This window comes from Epinephelus lanceolatus, chromosome 13 (assembly GCF_041903045.1).
Source record: "Epinephelus lanceolatus isolate andai-2023 chromosome 13, ASM4190304v1, whole genome shotgun sequence".
NCBI classification, from domain to species: domain Eukaryota; kingdom Metazoa; phylum Chordata; class Actinopteri; order Perciformes; family Serranidae; genus Epinephelus; species Epinephelus lanceolatus.
The window spans coordinates 25,081,231-25,103,741 of record NC_135746.1 but is presented as its reverse complement, the minus strand read 5'-3'; the positions used below and the strand labels follow the sequence as shown (position 1 = coordinate 25,103,741).

General features: G+C 42.5%; 1 protein-coding gene across 3 annotated transcripts in view; it reads left to right on the top strand.

Annotated features, from left to right (window-relative positions):
- Window positions 1-22,511, top strand: part of sipa1l1 (signal-induced proliferation-associated 1 like 1) — a 128,853-nt gene that overhangs the window by 19,161 nt on the left and 87,181 nt on the right. The gene's annotated exons all lie outside the window — the stretch shown is intronic.

Sequence of the window (22,511 nt, the reverse complement as noted above, 5' to 3'; positions counted from 1 at the left end):
CACCAAGCCCCGTGTTCTGGGAAGTAAAATTACTGTGTTTGTAAATGGAGTGTGGTGGCTTTGAGGTAACTGCTTTAGTTTCTCGTTGTAAAGTGGTGTTTGATGGCAAGGTAAAGCAATGAAAATGTTCTTAATATAGCCTACATTTATTAAACTGATACTAATTTTTTTTTTTTAGGTGAGTAAAAACTAACGAATTGAGGCAGCATTTGCTAAGCCCCATTTTACTAAGTGCTGCAGGGATTTGCTATCTGAAACTTACTGTAAACAAACATTGTGATTCGGTCTATAAAATATCTGTTCATGCTGAAAAATACCCATCACAGTCAGGCTTCGTATTGCTTCTTTAAAACTCATAGGCAGTTAATTTAAATGATATAAAACTAATTTTTTTTTAGAAACTCGAATTGGCTTAGTTGGCGTTTTTGATTGATGAATCACTTGAACAGTGTATTATTGAGTTAATGTTGAATTTTCCTTCAGTCAAAAAAAAAGATGAGTTGGGCTCATACTGTTGATTCCAGTGTCAATTCCAGACACAGACATAAACTAGGCGAGAGGATCGGACCGGCGCAAGTGGACCTGCAGATGCTTTTCTTTAAAACCAGAGAAACGAGGTCACAATGCCCAGGCGTTCAACATCTGGCTCGCAGGTGGTGGAAGCAGAAACCAAAACAGGAAAGTGGCCTGTCATGATCTGTGGTGCTTGCCGCAACCTCTGCGCTCACTGCGCTCATCCAAGAAGGGGAGTGTTTTGGCATGTAAGGTGATGGCCTTGAGACCCGGAGTGGAGTTTCCATTCTTGGTTTAATGGATTTCAGGTTCATGGCTTTGTGAAGACCAAATGTCTGGTAAAAGTGCATCAGTCTTTCACTAGGTTCATCCCATCATGCTTTTAGTTGAGCCATGGGTGTGCAATGGCATGCAGCAGAATGTGTGAGAATGCGGCGTGTACACAATAGGGATGACCTCATTGTTTTCAAATTCATCTAAGCTCAACATACAGAAGAACAATGAATTCTGCGTGCCACACTGCCCTGACCTCCCTCTCCTTACACTGTGTATGTGTGTGTTTACGTCCCCCCTCTCTGAGGTGTGTGTTTACCTTCTAGTTTACAGAGGTTCTTAAAATATTTACTCAGGGCTGAACTAGTTAATGATTATTTGGACAATCATGATTGAAAGTGTTGGGCTACACACACTGGGGTATGTTGTGGCAGAGGAGCCAGCTCCATTGGGCTTTGTTCCTGGTGTCAGTTATTGAATGCAGTCCCAACCTCACTGACCCTGCTGAACTTTTGCTCCAATAGACTGTAAACTGAGAGAAAATCTAATTTGTGCTTTCATCTACAATCACAAAGATTCGCTCAGTGAAGCTGGCCTGCATTATAGTGTGTTGTGATTTTTGTTGTGTATTTTTTTTTATAATTGTCTTGACTAGGGACGTCAGTTTTGGTTAATCCTGCTTTCGATAGCCTGACACTAATTAACCAGTAACTAACTGGTTAATTTTTAAGAAAAAAAAACCCAATAACATGAAACAGAAGAGGCCTTGTTTTTCAGTTCAGTGCTCCATTGACTCAGTGAGCTTTAGCACTGCATTTCAAAGTGCTATCTGTCTTGCCTTTTATTTTATTATCTGTGGGCTTTGCTAACAGAAAACCAGCCAGCTGTGTTAACACATGGAAACACTGTGCCCACTGCCCACCCTCTGGTCTCCACTGGATAGCTATCGTTAGCCTTGGCTGCTCTGTACTGTGCACTGCCTGGGTCAGGAGGAAGCTAACTAGTAGCACCTCTCATTTGGTCACTACAGCCTCTGGTCTCCCCACATATAGCCCTGGTGAGTAAGCACCACTAGCATTGTTAGCACAGTTAGAAGCATCAGCACAGCTAAAGTTTGTCTGACCCTGGGGGAGACTGGAGGGTGAGCACAATGTTTTCCCAGCAATGCTGTTAGGTTGGTACGGTATTACTAGCAGTAATTTACCCTTTGCTAAGCCCCGCCCCTTTGTGATGGTCTGTCAAACTGTCGGAGTAAGCATGGAGTCCACACTGTAACTAACTGCACTCCCTGAAGAAATATTATCATGTTTTTGGAAAAATGAAACAGTGATTCCAGAGAGAAGCAGACAGAGGGGTCTACAGTCTGTGTTTGAAGGATATATCCAGGATGTCAAACTGACTCAGCAGCAACAACAGGTTAAAAAGACAAAGATAGTTAGAAGCTAAAGCCGAACTATAGGCTACAGATCACAGTGTAAAAGTGAACCACCACATCACTGCTGATCGCCACACAAGACAATGAATATAAAGAGAAACTTTGCTGATTTTAAACCAGCTGTGTGGCATCGCAGTGTGTGCAGATGAACAGTGTTTGGCTTCGCCCCTTTGCTGCTGCCAGCATCCAGACCTCTGGCAGGGATCTCCAGGGGAAGTCAAACAGCGTTCATCTGCACACACTGCGATGACACGCAGCTGGTTGAAGTTCCCCTGCTTCCCTTCACTGGTTCCTGTACAGCAGGTTCCGTCTTTTTTTCACTGTCATATTCATTAAAAAGGAAAAGCAGCATGTGTATACATTCAGTAGGCTATATCTTCAGTAGCTAGCTAGCTAACCCTACACTTTTCAGGGTTTGATTTTGGTTTTGGAACAGGGAAGAAACGTATATCTTTTTCCAACCTCTCCAGGTAACGAGTATCATTAATACACGACGTGCCCCAGGCACAACATTTAGCTCCAAATCCACAAAATCCACAAAAAATGGAGGAAATCTTAAACGACTGCATTAGAGTCAATGGAGTCAACCCACAGATAATTCTCAGCTAATTTGAGAACTGATTAAGCATTTTGGGTATTTTTTAGGCAAAAATGTTGAGCATTTTTTGGCTCCTCAAATGTGAGATGTAGCTGTAGCTGAGTAAACTGAGTATCATTGTGTTTTTGACTGTTTTGACTGTCCAAGAAAAAGAGCAACTTGAAGATGTCATACTTCAATGGTGTTCATTATGTCTTCAGTTTCTGATAAAGACTTTAGTTGTTCTTTTATCTCACACGTGTTAGGATGTTACATACCTTGACATGTTTCGGCAGAATCTTCCTCAGAAGTGTCACTTGGTGGTGGTTGTGACAGATCAGCTGATAAAGACGCATCACAACCACCACCAAGTGACACTTCTGAGGAAGGCGGAAGTTTCCGCCGAAACATGTCAAGGTATGTAACATCGTAACACATGTCTGAGATAAAATAACAACTAAAGTCATTATTGAAGACATCATGTTATGCTCTGAGAAATTGTGATGGGAAATTTGTTTTCTGTTTTTTTGACATTTAACAGACAAAACAATCAATTGAGAGAATAACTGCAGATTGCAGAACTGACAACCCTTTAAAATTGTTCTAATTTATTGTTGTTTCCCAGTGTTTATAAAACCAGATTTTTTGTCATCTCCCATAGGACTGGGTGGCGTACCAAAAACCAGTGTTTATTTTCATTATGATATGAATTTTTCATATACTGCAATACCGGTGAATAGCCCAAACAATGTCCGGAACACGTGTGGCGGGAAAGTGTTTCAGGGGGGACCCATTTCACCGCTGCACACCACAGGCATGCTAGAGCTGGCAAGAGTGAGAGCATAGAGAAAAGTTTAGAGGCGAGAATGGCTGCCTGAGAGAGTCCTGAAAGCGAAGCAACTGTACACGTTGCTGAAGAACACGATGACCCAGAAGAACTCCTACCAAAAACAGCAGTGTTTCCCCTATATGCAACGAGCAGCGGCGCTCCGCCGCCACTGATACAATTGTCTCTGTATCGTGCACGATGGAGTTTCGCCCCAATGTGCACACACACACACACGAGCGCATACACACACGGGTGAGCACACTAGAGCACGGCTCGGGCCGCATTTTCCTGACCGAACCCGATCCAAGTCAACAGTTATAACTGAGCACGGCACTAATGGAGCGGAGCCTGTGTTGCGTTCAGGCGCTGTCACGTAAATAACCAATCCCAGCACTTGAATAGGCCATAGCACAACACAGCAGCATGTCAAGTGGGCCGAATCCGAGCAAAATACCGTCAAATACCATGAAACCGATATGATTTTAAAATCAAAAACTTGATATGAAAATTTTGTCATACCACCCAGCCCTAATCTCCCAGTAACCTGCTGTCACCCCTCAGTCCTGTTGCAATGACACTTGACTCAAGGAGGAAGTGATGGTGACCTTGTCTGTCGGAAAGCCTCCCTGCTCTTCTTTTCTCACACCTGTCTCCTCCGCATCTCTCTCTCCTTGTCACCACGAACACAGACTGTTGCTGCCTTGTTACGCAGTCACTCAAATTGAGCGGGCCGCTCTCTGGCATTAGAATTCTTCAAATGGTCATCGGAGGCGATTTACCACACAGAGCTTTGATCCATTACAGTGGCGTTCTGACAACTTCTAGCTAATGCCTCTGCTGGGTCTCTCCAGCTGCGAGGAGGAAAGCTCGATCAGTGGTTTATGGATGTGAGACGTGTGAGCTTAAGCAAGCTGCTGTTTTTCATTAAGAGGCAACCGACGCATGGGAGGAGAGTTGACTGCCCTGGCAGTTCTTTCTAATGACAGCCGGCTAGTTTGGAAGTAAAGCGTCTTCAACAAGGGCCCACAGGGTTGTTTTTAATGAAGAGACTGCCTGAAGCCCTTTAGCATCTCATAAAGCACTTGGGGAAAACGGCCACGATGAGGAGAGGTTGAAATGAAGGGACTCACTTCAGCATGTCTCCTTTGCCTTCTCTATTATATGGTCTCATCACTGACACACTGGTTTGAAAGAAATGGCCTTTTTCGTCGACTTTGTAGTCAAAGAGTTCGAGAACAGACTTTTAGAAAATAAACAATGGACCCGAGTAACTGTCAGGGGGATACTTTTGCTTCATGAATTCATATGTATCAGGTTTGTGGCTGTGTAGGATTATATCAATGGCTGCGAGAGGCCAGGTGTAGAGATTTAATGGGATATCAGATGACTTGAATAGCATGATTGTAGTCGGACATCACAGTCTGTACCCGAGATGAAAAGAGTATCTAGAGGGTTGTAGCTCAAAGCACCACTGGGTTCTCGTTGCTTCCTGATATGAGATTCAATAAGCTAATGTTGCCAGGCAACGGGTGCAATTCCACTTTTGGCAAGTATTGCTTAGTAACAAAATTTGTTTCCAAGAAGTAAAGGCAGAATCACTGGTGGGATCAATGATGGATACAACCCTGGAATCTAATCACCCATTTTAGGAATTTAAAGCAGTTACTGTGTTAGACCACAGCTGAGGGGAGTGTATGTCCCTCACAGGATCCCTTATGTTTTTATTTTCAGTTGAATTAATTAAAAAAAACAAAGGTGGGGGGAAAACAAACATTAACACAGTACGCTGTGAGCTGATGCATCTCCATGCACGGGCGTCATCTTTTTTAGTTTTCTGTAGCTGAATCCTCCACAAATATCCCCACAGGTTGTGTCAGAGCTGGAGCACTCTTGTCTCACAATGCACCTCTGCCTGCAAATGGCCAATGGTGCACTAGTGGGAGGTGGAGTAGGAGGAGAGGGGTAGTGTGAACAGGGCCTGCGGGGGTGGTGCTGCCGCGTTACATAATATCAGATGAACCCAGCTGTGTTGTGTTGTTTAGCCCATGGGTGAAACGGTGCCAGCCCAGCCGACTGATGAGTCCACCTGCGCTCATCACAGTGGGTTCGGCATTAGGGTACAGGTCAATGAACAGATTGATACTGCTCAGACTGATCACATGTCGTCAGCGTGGATCAGAGGCAAATTGAAATGGGCAAATCATGAAACGGCAGCGCCAACATCCTCTCTTCCGGCACTGTGTTGCCATGGCAGCGCAGTTGTTGTGTTGTCAGAAACCTTGGAGTGTAATGATAATGCAGGGTTCTAACAACGGTAATTAGAAGCTATTTTCCTTTTCTTTTTCTAACGACTAAAGCTCCCTTCTGTAGTGCTCTCTTATCCCTACAGCCACTCATAAGTGGAGCAATGCACCAAGAGGAAATATCCCTTCATCATATGTTGTATAAAAGCGGCCGCTTACACTAGTTAGTACTATCTTCTCCCCTCATATTGGCAATGTGTTACTCTGTGATTGTGGACAGCAACCTCTGCAAAGACTCACTTACCATTAATTTCCCCGGCCAACTGGTGTGTTTCTTTTGGCAGGCTCTGCAAGTAGCATAAACCTTGAATAAAGACTGGATAAGACACTGCAGGTGTCTTCCAGGAAGGGACCTATCACCCTGCAAGCTCTATTTAAAAAGCCTGTATCAGAGTCACTATCATTAAAAGCTCGTCACGTTGCCCTCCCAGACCTCTGTAATTAAAGGAAGAGGCGTCTGTGTTTTATCGCGAACTCTGTGTCTCTGATACGACATAACAGCTAGACGCACAGACAAACTCACATTTACCATGAACTAGAAGTTTGTTTTTAACAAATAGGCTGAAACTCAAACTCCTGCGTACACGTCAGTCATTAAGGGACATCAGCCATTAAAAGAAATGTCAGCAGGACTGTCGGCTGTGTTCTGTTTGTGTATAGCAGTTTATCTTGTTATGGCCAAAGGAAATGTCTAAACTAAAAAGCATGAGGTTCAGCTCATTCAGCTTGATATTATGGTGGGCATGTTCAGTGGAAAGTTTGAGTTGATGTATCTATTTCTGGTGTGCTTGTTGTGTTGATGAAAATGTAATTGGGGAAAAGTGAACATTTTCAAAGTTGCCAGTAGATAATCACATTTTTGTTAAGCCAATGGCGATGTAGCACACTATACACAATGTCTTTCTTTGAGTGTACACTACATAGAAGAGAAAAAATGGGACCACACAGACAGGCCTCAAGTGATTGATGGATGGATGATACCATGTAGCAACGATTTGTTAAGCGCTGCCCGAAAACACCCAACAGGAACTCGTCTTATGTTGGCTTCGCCCCGCCCAGCCTCTCCAGACCTCTGCCATTTTTGGCCTCTTTGACAGGATTCGATGGGAGCATGGTGGAGCCTCTGCCACTGTATGTCTGCATCCAAAGCGGACCCTGCAACTCTGTTTCAGACCTCAAATGAGATTGGGTGAGAGTGAGATGGCCACAAAAATTAGAATCAGAGATTCTTGGATAGCCACAAGACTGGGTAGAGATATGCAGGGGAAGGAAGATAGATGGAAGACAACAAGTTAAGTTTTGGCTGGTGAAAGTGGAGAGGACAAAATGAAAAATGAAGACATTTGATCTGCACAAGGGGAAAAGGCAGAAGAGAGTAATATACGAGCAGAAGAGGTTTTAGAGTGATGAACTCGAGGGAGGGAAAGGTGGACCTCAAGAAGATCCAGACCCCGGACTTAATTGTTTTGTTTTGCTAGGACAAACCCCAGATGCCTGTAGTCAAGCAACGGCTTTACCCTTTCTTTGGTCGTGAGCTGCGGGGCTGAGGGCACTGCACAGAAAGCTTAGTGGTAGGCCTTTTATTCAAAGGCCTTTTCTCTGTTTTGGCCCTTTAGGAGGTGCAAAGCTTCACATCTGTCAAAGTGTCACAGGGCTAGCTGTCTGCAGCCCTATCCTCCTCCCATCCCTTATAACAGCGATTACCCAGGAACCCCTGCACACTGTTTCTCACGGCCATTAAACATGCACTTGTCAATCTGCCTCCTCATCGTATGACTGATTGCCTCACAGCCATTTGCCTCTCAGCTGGTTCAGGCCCTATCGATACAAGTGCAGATTTTCTACCCCAGTGGTCTCCAACCATGTGGCTTTGAGAGACGCATCTATGCATAGTTACATCCCGCCTCATCAATTTTTACTTAGAAGTGATTAATTCAAAAATAATCATTAATTGCCTTTTCAATTGGCTGCCATTAGGGCTGGATATCAAACGCAATACTTGTAAGAGTACCTGTGGCATTACATCTGTTCTACTGAGCGCCAGTTTACGTTAAATGAATCAGTGCCAATTGTTGGTACCTGGGAGTGCATCTTGGTGAGAACACCATTTATTTGTTTATTTAACAGGGACAGTGCACAGCTCTCAGCCATACCAGAGTTAGCTACTAGCTAATTTTCATCTGTAGTCCCTGAGCAGGAACAGAAAACATATAGTGTTTTTTTTTTTTCTTCCCCCGTTAAAGGGGTTTTTTTTGGGAGTTTTTCCTTATCTGCTGTGAGGGTCCAAAGGACAGAGGGATGTTGTATGCTGTAAAGCCCTGTGAGGCAAATTGTGATTTGTGATATTGGGCTTTATAAATAAAATTAATTGATTGATTGATTGATTGATTGATTGATTGATTGATTAAGACAGAAATCTAACACTATAGTCTATTATGTCACCCCTGCAGCTTGTTCAAAATTTTGTTATAACAGAGGAAGTAAAGTACCAAAAAAGGTTCAGTTAGGTACTGTTCCTGAATTTCAGGCACCAGTATCAGTTCAAATGTGAACAGTACCCAACCCACGCTGTCAGTAAGGGTGCTTACAGACCTAGAGTCATCTTGCTTTGGTCTGAATCAGCGACTGATTTTGTCACAAAGTTGCATAATTGCCTTGAGTTGGTTCGTGTTCTCACGGCAGCATTTACAAGTGGACCAGATCAAATGCCTGCATGAGAAAGCTGCTCTTGATTGGTCAGAATTTCCATGTGGGAAAAATCCAGGAAGTAAACAAAACGTTGAAGAAGAGTACACTTGCAAGATAAATGTGACACTTTCTAATGTCACAGTGGAGGGACAACTACGCAGGTTGATTTTAGCGCTGCTCATCGTGGACTACATTGCTGTCATTGTTCATTTTAGTCAAACCATACAGTTTGAAAACGAGGCGCGGCTCCAACTAGAAAACAATGTTTTGACGCATTGGATGTGCTGAATGTGCATATTAAGGCAGTACAGGAGGAGGTGCACATTAATAATCCTCCAGGACTGTAACATACTCATGGTTAACCCAAACAACGTGTCATGTGACTGCAGTTGGTTCGGATCCAGGCCTGAACACGTTCCCACCACAAATGAACCGCACCAGAGTTCGTTTGTAATTGGACCGAGACCACCTCTTCAAGAAGGTCACAGTCTGGTTGTTTTGGTGCACACCTGAGTGCGATTACTGTGTTCACACCTGCCCAAACGAACCACACTAAGGGGACAAATGAACTTGAGTTCGATTTAACCAAACAAAACAGGGCAGGTGTGAAAGCACCCTAAGATTGAATGGAATATGAATGGAATGTGGTTTGGGAACACTGTCTCGTCTCATGGTGCATGCACGGTATGCTATAGCAAGATACAGATAGCGTCTGTTGCTAGACCTGTACGTACAGTTAAGAATGTTAAAAAAATCTGTGAATATTTGCCAAACTAAATATTGATAAATATATCAAAAAAACCACCTTACATTAAGTGCATAACAAGATAAGTAATGTATTGCACTGCACATCACGGGTTTAAAGCTAAAACCACACCACCAATCAAAGAGCTATCGTTGTGTTTGTCAAGACATGGATATTTGTTTATGTCTTTGTTTATAGTTGACCACGTTCCCCTGTTAGGTTGATCTGTTAACTTAAGCTGTCCGCCCACTGAACTTATCAGACATTGTTTTTGGTTCTGCCTGTTAATAATGCTACCTGGGACCATGTCTAGAGATTGTTTAGACTGTCAGCACAATAAAAAGAAGAGCGAGAACAAAACTCTGGGGTAATTGCTGTAAGTACGGGGCATGTGTCCTCAGATGTCAGGATTTAAAGCATTAGCGTACAGTTGCCTCCCTCTCCCTCTTGTGTTTACCTTGATGTTAGAGCTACAGTTTTTCCTATGTCTGGTTTCGGAGCCAGGCATATGTGTGTCTGGTTAGTAAACTGGCACACATCTCTGACTATCATTGACTCCTGACTTTACGTCCTATAAAATAACACACTTGCAGACAAATGCAGTTAATGATAATTCATTTGATTCAGAATGGTAGGATAAAGATCAGATCATATTGTGAAGAAACACAGAATTAGATCTGTTTGTGCAGATGAGTGTTCTGGCTATCAATTACGTACAGCTTCAGCTGTTATTATGTATACACAAATAAACAAAGCATTTGGTTCCACTGTACAAAATACACAACAAAGTATGCGGACTTAATGACAGATTGTTAGGAAATACATCTTGGATCACAAAACAACATTAGTGTTTGTGCCAAATTGTCACAGTACAGGGATCACAGTTTGGTGCATGCAGCCACAGGTGGAATACACAGGATGTAGACTGATGGATGGAATGTGGAACCAAAGTTTTGCTCAGAAACTTTTGGCTGTATGTTGTTAGCAACGAGCTGAGGTTAACACAGCAAGTGGATTGGTGTACAAGTCTGTTTGTTTTTCATTTTCAATTTCATAGCATAGGAGATTCTTTTCAGTTTTATAGCCTGGGTTGACCTCATTCAAGCATTCAGTGCTTAATGCCCTATAGTGCTGTTATTCCAGGCTACTGTTACCGTTGCTGCTACAGACTCTCAGCAAAAAAGACTCGCCCACCATGCTCTGGGATTGGATAGTGAAATGATACGTTAATCTAAGCATCCCCCATTGGCTATTCAGGAGGAATCATCTAAAGTGTGTCCCAAGTATTTGTACTTTTAGGTTTGAAACCTGGGATCCACAGCTCTGTGTGAACTTTTGTTTACCCACAAACACATTAATTTTTAACTGCAAACTCGATGTGTACCTGCAAACCTTTTTTGTAACAGGAAATGTTGGTGCAAATATTCTTTATGCACTCACAAATGTTTTTCATTTATTCAAAAATGACGCACACAGCAGCAGATCTCCTTTCGTTTTCAAAAATTGAATCTATTGAGATATTTTTTTACACATTCAAACACTTGAACTCACTTGATCAAAACATTTTTTACACATTGACACACTGAATTAATAGAAAATGTTTTCACAAATTGAGATATGGTCATACACAGCTACAATACTTCTGACTCCCCAGATTGTCCACCCTCCGCCCTGGCAGAGACACTACACTAAAGGCAGCACCCTTCTTGACCTCATGTTTGTAATAAAACTGTTTCCGGTTGCTGTAACTTGACATGTTGCTGGGGTCAACATATGCAGTAGATGTCAAAGTCTTGCCCTTTTTGTCATGGCTAAAGGGCCAATATGAATTTTGTTCATACTGGCCAAATCAACTGTAGTATCATCATATGCCAACAGAATATATGTGCTTATTTGTTCAGTCCTATTCTCAGAATTGGCACCTTTTACATCTCAGGAGAGATTGCAGGCCTGCATATGTAGTTGTCAAAAAGATCACCAACTAGAAAGACATGTGGTCAAAATCACCTTGGACTACATCTCCTAGTGTCGGGTGAAATATAGTAGGGAGAAGCAAGAGGCAGGAGTCTTAATGGTGACTTTGCTGTGCCATGGCTACCCCTGCCACTGCTGTTGTTTATAGTGTGAACGGTAGAAAGAAGAAGAAAAGATCGAGAGAAGAAACTTAAAAAAAAAGAAAACGACATATTATTGTTGTCAGGCTGTTGAAGGCTGGAGTTTTATGAGCTTCGAGGCCAGGGATGTGGTAGCAGTGATTTATAGCTTTCATTATCAAGGTTTAACCACACTGTTGGTTTCCAATAGACACCACACAGACCTGGACACACACTTGAGATAACTGAATGCTTGTACTTCGCCAGGTTTTGGTGAGCCAGAGGTGCTGGGCATTTTAAGTTTTCTAAAGTGCAGTTTTGACCACAAGGATTAAATGTTAATGCTGCCCAAGGTCTGTATCAGAGGCTGAGGTGCAGGTGGCCTTTGGAGACAAACACACACACGTACACATGACCACACACTCACACACACACCCTTGGCTACCTGAATCTTTTATATTTTTCTTTTCCCGTTCTCACTGTCAAGCGCAGACGAGGGGGAAGTGGAGAGAGCGGAAAGGTTTTTTCCAGCTGAACTTGTGAACTCAAGTTGGGACTCTACACTCCTCTGTCTCCTCAACATTTTCTTCTCTGTCTCACTTTATCTTTTTGTGTTTCTATCTGTAGCACTCTCTTTGGGCTTCAGCCCCTCTTTTTTCCCTCTGATTTAGCCTGTTTTTCCTGGATAACACTCTCTCTTATTCCTCTCTCCACCTAACCTTCCTCTCTTCTCTCCCTGCCTCCTCCTTGTGGACTTCAGCTGTGGCGTGATTTACAGTCGTTGCAGAGGAACTGCTACTTTGGTCATGCTTTTCTTCCTCGCCACATTTTGTCAATTCCCCTCTGTACACAGATGATTCCCAGGCTTCTTCAGACACACGCAGGCTTGTTTCTTTCTTTTCCTTCCTTTTCTTCTTTCTTCTCTGTCTTTAATTCTACTCATCTTTTTGGCTTGATTGTAGGGATACTTGGCTAAAAAATCGACCACATCGCCGCCACGGCACTCAAACGCACTCCCCTCAATACCCTTGTGATTAACATTGATTCTCTGAATAGACTCTTCGACCACGCTCACATTACAGGGTTTAATGCACAATTCTTATAATTTCCTTAGATCCGTTCATCACATTCATGTTTAATGTGACCCATATCTGAGGCCTCACATGCAACCAATAACGTCACACACGGGCCAGTTGGAATGACATCAGAAAATGTCACATTTGTAAAACAGCCGTTTTGGGCTGAAATTAATGACATAGCGGTGCAAGCTTCATCTCCAAGTGATCGCTATAGTAGGAAGGTCTGATGATGTCATCCCACATAATAAGTAGCCATGTGCTTCTGTTTGGAAGAGTGTGTAGTGTATTTTCTGAGAAATAGCCCTTCAGAGCAATGGGTGTTTGTTTTTGGGATAAGGGGCTGTTGTACAAATGGGCTTTCGGTCCACTAGCAGTTATTGCTGGTGGTTCTGTGGAGAGCTAAGTGTTGGTGGAGTAGAGGAGTCAAGAGTGATTGGGCCGTGATGTGTAGGGTTTCCCTGAGGTAAAATTCTTCCGAACCTTAGACTGTCCAGTGCTGTGTTCTAATATATCTGTCAGCACCTCACAACAATGCTGTTACTGCATGTAGGTAAGGGGCCAGCTGCAGTCAGGCTCTATTGGCTGGCAACTTGGGCAGCCTAGCGCAGCAGCAGTACGGCTACGGCAGCCTTCTGTAGTTTTGATGAACTGCTCCCACACTGTATGATGAATGATCTGCATCTGCACAGTGACATATGATCGAAAAACCATGGATCTATGGGAAAAGCACACATGAATTCAGATATGACTATTCTCACAGCTTTCGCATGGTCAGTGATAGGATACGTATCAGATTTTGGACAACATATGACAAGCTGCACTGTTCATATGTTCTCCTGTGAAAAGTAATGCGCCACATTCGTACATATCGTATGTTAGGTTGGGGTGGTAGATGGGTCACAGAACATTGGACTTTTTCCCAGGAGACTCATGTAAAGGTACTTTGTCACCACGTTTCCCTTTCTGAATCCAACCATAGTAACTTTAGCTTAAGTACATAACTTTACATTAAGTATGCCATGTTGTTTGTGGGGTGCTAATTTGTAGCATATCATAGGAACTGTTGTATCAGGATACATAACATATGAAAGTGGCCCTGATCTGGTTAGAAAAAAAAATTGAGTTTCTGCATCCACACTACTCTGAAAAAAATCAGATTTGTGTCACATGAGAGCAAGAAAATGAGATTTGGGTCACATTTTCTTGTTATGTGACTGCAGCCTCAGTGTGTTGACTCGTGGAAAATTACACAAAGTTGCACAGACCCACATGTACGCAGTCAAAAGCACACACTTCTCATGACTATAACCATGATGATAGTAAATTGGAGGCTTTTGTGGCCGTTGGGTGAACTCCTCCTGGCATGTCAGGAGCTTCACGAATAGCTTGGCCCATCAAAGCACACTGGCCGTCAGTGCAAGCAAACGCACACGCCAGGTTTCACTGAATAGCAGCAGCAGCGGCTAAAAGCAGGCCTAATCCAGGCTCCACTCTGAAGAAGGTTTAACCGACAAATAGATTTGATACAGTGGCTCGGCCAGCTTGTATCCCTGTTTTCCGAGGGGCTGAAGAGTGTGGGAGAGGAAAACTGAAGCTTATGTCCCCATGACTAAGGAATGTGAAAAGCAGGCAGCTGAGACTTGATAGAGAGCTGTGGCCAAAACAATGAAGATAGGTTTAGAATAGGCAGAAAGTGAGGATAGGTGGCAAAGGAACAAAGCTGCTTATGCTGGCTTGTGGTGGCTTTGAAATGGCTTTGAAATGGAATCCACAGAGAATTTGAGTTTCTGCAAGTTCTCTGAGCTTCCCCATACACCTTCATGGGGCTTTACAGAGAGCCCTTCTTCACTCCCTCTATGCATCGCATAGCACCCCTCACTTTATTGACTCAATCTGTAATGTGGGGCATTCTCTTAGCATTGGGCATGAGGTTGGTATTTTTATGGGCCATTAAAAAAAAGGTGTTGATTTTATATCAGTGCAGTTTTTCTTTTCACAGTCTTGGCATTTGTAAAGCCTTGCCAGCTGAGGATTAGAGCCCAGGCTCAGGTAGAGTGGGTTACATAAGAAGTACTTAAAAGGTGCTAATTATTCTTGTAGATTAAATGCTTCTTCTCAGCTAGACAGGAAGTGAGAACCTAATAGCACACGTGGCAACACTTGAATTTGTGTCTTAAGAAAAGGGTTACAATGGCAGCTTTTTGGAAGCATATTTTGGTTGAGGCTAATTTATATCAATGGAATTCTTTGTGAAAGAATACAAAACATCATTAATTCTCCCTTTTCTGTATCACAAGATCTACAGCCTTTCATAAGTCTGCATCATTAGACCAAGACAGGAAGAAGTGTGTCATCGTGAGACAGGTTATTTCTAGTCTCTTATGTCATCTCTTGCTCTTCAGAGCCCCTGACATCATTGTTTTGAGAAGAATTGAGCATAGCGTTAGTTCAGGCAGGACACGATGTCAAGATGTCAAGCTTAGCTCAGCTCACATCCCAGCTACATAAGCTGATCTCAGACAGCCCAATCAACAGATGGAGCAGCTGATTGATGAAAGGGAGTCAGCTGATAGATCACATGATCCTTTCTATGCAACCAATTGACGAATCTCATTTAGGGCGCCCCATTTGAACTGCTTCAGCCTACCTGCTGCTGCTGCTTCCTTTGCAAGCTCCGTTGCAACCCGTCTCCACTCCAGCTCCTCCTTTTCATGCTGTGTCTGACTTATCAATATCATTTCTGTTTGTTATTGATGCTGCTCTGTTCTGTTCCCGGGGTTTTTTTGCTGCTGCTCTTCCTGTGTTACACTTCCCCTGTAGGCGCATGGAAGGGCAACGAGGTTTGCTCTCCTTGCCTCAGGCTGTCCTTGTTTGCGCGTGGAAGTGCAGAGTGGTGGGCTCTCTCTGTCTTAGGCTTTTCACGTAGACACGTGAAAGACGCTTTCTGCATAGGCCCAAGGAAAGGCAGAGAGGCCCCAGAACAGAGCCATACTACCAAATATAATACTGCAACTGGAAATAGAGTTTTCTTTGACTGAAGTGTTTCTGACTGAACTGTAATGGTGAAATTATGACATACCTAAGGACAGCCTAGCAATCATATAGTAGGATCCTAAAGTCCAAGATTACAGAAAAACAAAAAATTTACGTTAAAATCCCTCGATTTCTGGATCAATAACTGAACCTTTGCCAAATACAGCTATATAAACATTAAATTTTTCAAAGCATTGAAGGACTAGCAAAAAAAAAAAAAAAAAAAAAAAAAAAAAAAAAAAAAAAAAAAAATCTAATGTGAGAATAGGAATGTAAGTTGTCCAACAACAGAAAAATAAAATGCAAGTTAAAATTCATGTGTTGAACAACCATGCTTCAGTTAACCTAATAAACTATAAATTCAAAGTTAGCATTAGAAAAAAAAAAAAAATCTGCAAACTCCCTTTCACTACTATTGTTGTCGGTTATATAGGTTACACACAGCACTGATGGACTGTCTCCGAAAGCTGGAGATGCTCTTGTCCTGATCAGTTCCGAGTCTGCCCAGTTAGCATGAGCTAACACAGCAGCAGCAGTTAACATCCATCGCCGATCCGTTTAACGGTCCCAGCAAGCTAACACCGACATTGAAACGAAAACTGTCTTTAAACCTGGTAATGACCATTAAGTAACGTTAACCGGGTGATGCTTACAGTTATCCCTGTTACTACTGACACAGACTGCATGGAGCTCACACTCCTGCAGCAGTAGTCTCATGATAAGAACACAGAGGGTGCAACAAGGGGGCAAGGAAGCGCTGAGTGAAGCAGTAAACTGCATGCAGCTTTACAATGAAATAAGATTTTACTCATTTTAAACAGTAAAAATAATATCTAAAAGTCATGTTCACATGTGGAAGGTTGGGTGGCGAATATTCTTTAAGTTGAATTAATACCAACGTCCAAATACTCGAGTACTTATACCAATCCCTATTTGTTATCCATTTTTTGATATATGTGAACTGGTCAACACTATGTGCAGCAGACAGGGTAGAGAAGATGTAAAGTATTGCGAGACGGACGACTGCATTGTCGGTTTTGGTCTTTCCCAGGGTTTGTTGACATTGACAGAGATATTCAACAATGCTAACTTTATCCTTTAAAAACACATTAAGGATGAAAGGTGGTTTCTTTGATGTTTCCAGTGCAGTTCCCAATAAGGATTTGATCCCACAGCCCAGAGGAACTATGACCATCAGTAGCTGACTGGGAAGAGAACTAGCTCCTTAAACCCTCTGCTGCGTTCTTGTGCATCCTGCCAGACATCTGGACGTTGTCTCTTTTACGACCTGCAACTTGAGCTAATGCTCTGTCTGAATCCAGTATACCACAGCATGATTTGTATTGTCAAGCTGTCTCCTAAAACAACCCTGCCAAAGTACACATTCTTCCTAATCACAGCATTTACTCCGGTCATATTGGATTTTGTTTTATTGCTAATGGATGGAACATGCTTCAGATCTGCAGTAATAATGCATTATGGAGGGAAATCAGCTGTTGGTCTTGTAAACTTTACATTTTATGGAATGTTTTGCAGATTGAATTTGACATTTGGTGCTTCACTTTACCAGACATGATCTCTAAATCCAAGGTAGTGTGCATCTGAGAGGCCTGAATGTGTTTGGTCATCCCTAACAAACAAAAGCTGATGTTGAAAATCACAACTGACTTCTCATGGAGCCCCCACACTTTGTCATTTCAAAAGATGTGAAGATCTATCAGCTTGTTTTTGTGTGATATTTTTTTAATTTCAAGGTTACAGTAAGCTGCCCTTGCTCCAGGGCTGGTGTAAAAGCATCTGGAGAAGCTTGTGGCTTTGGCCTTGGACGTGAACTCTCCTGCCAGCCCACACGATGGCTTTACCAGCTCTGACCTGTTTTGCCCTTCTCTTTTTCTTCCGTTCTCCCTTTCTCCCTGCTCTCCAGAACCTGCATCTCTCTTTCATTTCTCTGCCATCTGTCTGCCCTCTCTCTGAAACTCTTTCGCCCTCTCCTATCTAGCAATCACAGTACCGGTCATAGCTGCAGCTGCCTGTGCTTCCCCAGACAAGCTTGATTGGATTATGCAGTTTCATATGAAGCTCTGATTCCATCGCATTCCTAATAACTGACTGCTTACAGTTATGTTTAATAAATTATTTCATGTTGATTTTTTTTTTTAGGTTATCCAGCTAGCACAGCAAGCAGGCAGTCACAGGCAGTATTTTCATATATAATTTTCTTCTCAACTTTTACAAAAGCTGGCAAAACTGGGTAATTTGGTGTCAAATTTAACTCCTGTGTGTCATGTGAATCCACAGTCAGAGGCCACACTTTATAAATGTGTTGAAACAGAGCTCACAATCATTAACTAGTAACATTAACAGAGCATGACTAATGGACAAGTTCCTGTTAGCGTGTGGCCTTGTGAAGCCAATCGAAGTTAGGCCATGCAGCAGTAGTCATCACCAACGTCCCAGTTGATAAGTGGTGGGGTTGAACAAAAGGTTGTCCACTTAGTTACTATACTGAGTGTTTCATTCCAGTGTGTATGCTCACTTCCATTACATGCTTTCCTATTATCTCCTACAAATGTGGGTCATTGATGTGTAAACTGTTGGCTGCTTTTTTAACATTGTTAGACTCAAGATTACTCAGCCAGAAAACCTAAAAAAAATCTTCTGTAACATGACTAAAGCAGGCTTAACTAACCCAAGTTAAACATCTGCAGATTGGTCAAGCAGGGGAAGATGAATGGACTGGTGAGATACAGTATAATAGGATGACAGAGGTTTGTTGTAGTTGACTCATGCCTCAGCTATGTGTGTCCTTTTATCAGCTAAGCGGATAGTGGTAGAAAGTATGTATGTGTGTGTGTGTGTGTGTGTGTGTGTGTGTGTGTGTGTTTGTTTACTGAGCAACTGTGTACATGTGTTCCAGTTTGCATAGAGAAGATGGTTTCCCCCAGATTGACATGGGTGGACCATTAGCAAGCCTCATTAGGCTGAATGCCAGCATGCAGAAACAGACGACGGAGAGGTCCAAGGTCCAGGTTAGCAGTCTGTACTAATAGCTTGGCATATAAAGAGATGAAGCTGACTGTTTAGGTTCGGAAGATACAAATGAGTTTGGAGAGTAAATCTGAGTAAGTTTGGAGTAGAGGATCGGAATATTAAAATAAGTTTGTGGTTTCTTGTGATCGGAAGTTTTGTAGAGAAGGAATGCAGTTTTTTTTCTGGCTGATAATAGTGCTCACCTTGAATACTGCTTTTAATTGTCTCTCTTAACACCTCTGCTACACAATTCCCTCAACTGTTACAAGGTGTTGAATAAGGCTACATTCACAACCGTTCAGGCATTTTGGCGATTAGCTGCAGGGTTGTACAGCGGTGTGAGAGTGTCACTAATACGGCCCATTTGTGGATGGATGGAGAACAGCTACAGTGAGCCAATCTTCCCATTGCAGCGAGTATTTGTCTTCGCTAAGTTGCGTTCACAGACACAAACAAAGCGAGTGCTCTTCTTTGTTCTTTTTACTCACTATAATATTTGACAATAGAAATAGACTGTATTACTTTTTCCAGTGGTCTGCAGGTGTCTTTTGGCGTGATCGCTGGTTACGTTATTGGCCAGCCCAGTGTGACATCATGTTGCATTTCTCCAAAAGTTTATATTGCTTCTACTTTTTGCCCCATGCCGCTGTGTGTTATTTTTCTGTATCCCCCCCCACTGCAGCAGCCTAGATGCACTACTCACATTTAAATTAATGGGAGGACTGATTGCATGTGAATGCAGCCTAAGAGGTCACACACATGCCACATCTTTAACCTCTTGGAAAACGTGAGGTCAGGCGCTGCCAGCTTTCAAGAGCATCTGAGAATGCTAAGCAACCTTGACAAGCACTGTATCACAGCCTATTTACCTGAAATCCTGAATGCAGAGCTGATTTTCTTCCACGCACTGTTTTTAGGTGTGTAGGCGTATCGTCTGTGGGTCAGTCTTTTATGTATGTAACACAGACTTATACTTACGGAAGAAGGGAAAGATCTGTGTCGACTGTGATTGGTTATTCCTTGTCACATGGCATGTGGTGCGTGCTGCTGCATTCCAAAAGTTGAACTCGGTTTATCTCAAGAGCGCAGCCCTTGCACCCTGAAAAATAAGTGTTAGGGAAGGCGTGCACGCCGTGACGGTGTTGCTCTGGCGGGCCTGCCATGCATCTACATTGAAAACAATGACTTTGAGGGCACAAAAGATGCGGCATGTGTACGCCCTCTAAGAATGATAATAAATATGTGATAAAATTCCTGTTACTAAGTTTGAACCTCAAGTGTGATCTAATCTCAGTTATGAGACAACATGCTGCATGGCATCTTGGATATCAGATCTCTCAGGTTAATCGTACAAGAGACTTGAGTGCTTCCCTAATACCTTGCACAAATCAGTTCCTTGTTTTTTTAATATTTTAAGCCAGTTCCTGTTATTACTACTTAGTGGAGTCATTTTGTCTCTCTATATAAATTTGTTTGGGCAGAGCTGGTTTAATTAAACTTTAAATCACATCAAGTCAAGTTCATACGGATTGTGTTTGTCAGATCTGTCAAACCGTGGTGCCATGAGTCGGGGCTAACAAGGTAATTACTGGATTGCCGATATCTGGTGGGAAGCAGAAAGTTAAAGTTGGTTGTAATCAGTCAAATCAATTGAATCCACAGGACCACACAGATGGAACTTATATCGAGTCTGCAGAGTCAGTGGCTCCAGGAAATCCAGCCAACCTCCACAGAGAGAAAATGAAATGTGTGTGCTGGTGGATGTGTGCCAGATGACTTGTTGAGCTCTGAATACACTGGACACCTCTGTCACTGACTAGTTAGCATGTGTGTGTCTGAAACACGATTTGCGATTTTTCCTTTGCATTCTCTTCTTTGTTGCTGTCAGCACAAGCTGCCTATGAGCATCATAAATGTAGATCCCTTCTGTCTCTGCTCTAATGGATAATATTCATTAGACTGTGAAAATTAAAGCTTGTGCATCATTAGAGGCATGATGGTTTTAGAGTCTTGTTAGCGTGATGGTCCTTGAACTTGGATTACCACTACCATTTTGAGATACTTCATTAAAATCCATACTGATATGTTTTCCCAGGGGCTTTTTAAGCTGATTTTAACAAGCTGAAAGATTTTGTGTCACCATGTAAAAGATACAGAGTGTGACCCATCCTTTGCAGGGATGTGCCGCATATCCCCCTCAACCATTTCTGCAATTTAAAATGGAATGAAATGCAACCAGTCATTAACTCATACACACTTTTTGCAGTGGGACCCAGCTTAGATTTTGCATTCTCAAAAAGAAAGCCAAGGCTCTTGTTGTTGTCTCTGTCTCAGTTTTCATCAGGACGCTGTTGTGAAACAGGTTATTGTTCTCAGGGGGATTTAGCTTTTAAGATAATGGTATCACATAAAACTAGTCTCCAAAGCAGGAGGTGTCACTGAAACCAAAACCAAACTCTGGCTTTCCAGTGATTTCAGGTTCTGTCTCGAGCAATATGAGAAGATTTTCTGGTATGCACAACACCTGTTGTATTGTAATGAGGAATCTAACTCAGGCAGCAGACAGTCCAGAGCACCCGCTTCAGGTCTCTGTGCCTGGTCGAGCTGAAATTATGAGTCTGTTTATTGTTGAATCAATGCACATACAATTAGTTGACAATGATTTTGATAATTCATGAATAGTTGCAAGCTTCAGTTAATCAGTTAGCCTGCTAAATTCAGCACTAATTATTTCTCACAAACTTCTTGATCAACATAATGAAGGGCCTGGTTCAAAAGTCTCAAATTCGCAAGCTTAAATGTTTGATATGATATGAATGAAAGATTAACAGGGAGAATAGTCCTGAGTCCTGAAGTTGATGTGACATGACCATCTTGAGAGGAGATATCACTCTTTTGGAGTTGTGGGAACCACTCAGTCGACTGTTATGACCTGCTGCCGGTGACACATTTCATTTTAACAGAGGAAAGTGACGGTCAGCGCTGCTGGCAAAAATTGAGAAGCTGCTACCTGAATGTTTTATAGACTGCTTTTGCTAATGAGAAAGAGAAAGTGTGTTTTGCCAACCTGGGTGTCAGAAACTGTCGCTCTTCAACCAAATAATTAATCTAAACTGATATAAATTTAACTTTCTGGTGCAGTAAAATGCTGGCACTGTAAAGCCAGGCTTCCACTAAGGTGTTTGTGTTTGAGGAGGGCAATTCAGTAAAATTCAGTAGAGTAAAGTTCAGTAGAATTGTATTTTTAGGCTTTTTAGCCGATACCGATCCTTGAAAATATCCCTGGATCGGTACCTGTATCTTAGGGTTGCTAATTTAGAAATTGTTTTGTGGCCGATAGCTGATCTTCTTTAGCCAATCATTGACCGTAAACTGACATTGTAGAGCTGCATCTAGTGTTTTGCTTCAATTAGGGCCTCCTTTCCCCACTGTCACTGACTTTCTCTTTATCATGACACTACTGCAGTGGGAGTGTGAGCTCCACACATGCACAGTGACTGGGCTAACTGTTAGCATCACACGGCTAATGTTACCTAACATGTTTAACAAGAGTTGTGCAGCTGTGAATTTGTTGGGAGCGCTTAACAGCTTGGTGTTTGATATTAGCTGCTGCTACTGTGTGAGTTTGTGCTAAGTGGGCAGGCATTGAACTGACCTCTGCCTCTGGGTCATAAGCTTGTTGAGGGGTTTGTGGTTGTCTCCTACAAGCAATATTGTTGCATTGCCCTGCCAGCGTCGTACGAATCCAAGCTAGGCAGAAGCAGACTCTGCTTTCTCATCATCTCCTTGTGTTGCCAGTATAATACATTTGATGTACATTTCAACTGTTTAACTGATTAGTATGAATTGCTCAGATTTTTTATTGTCAGTTAATGGTTAAACAGCCAATCATTAATAACCCTATTGTCTCTCT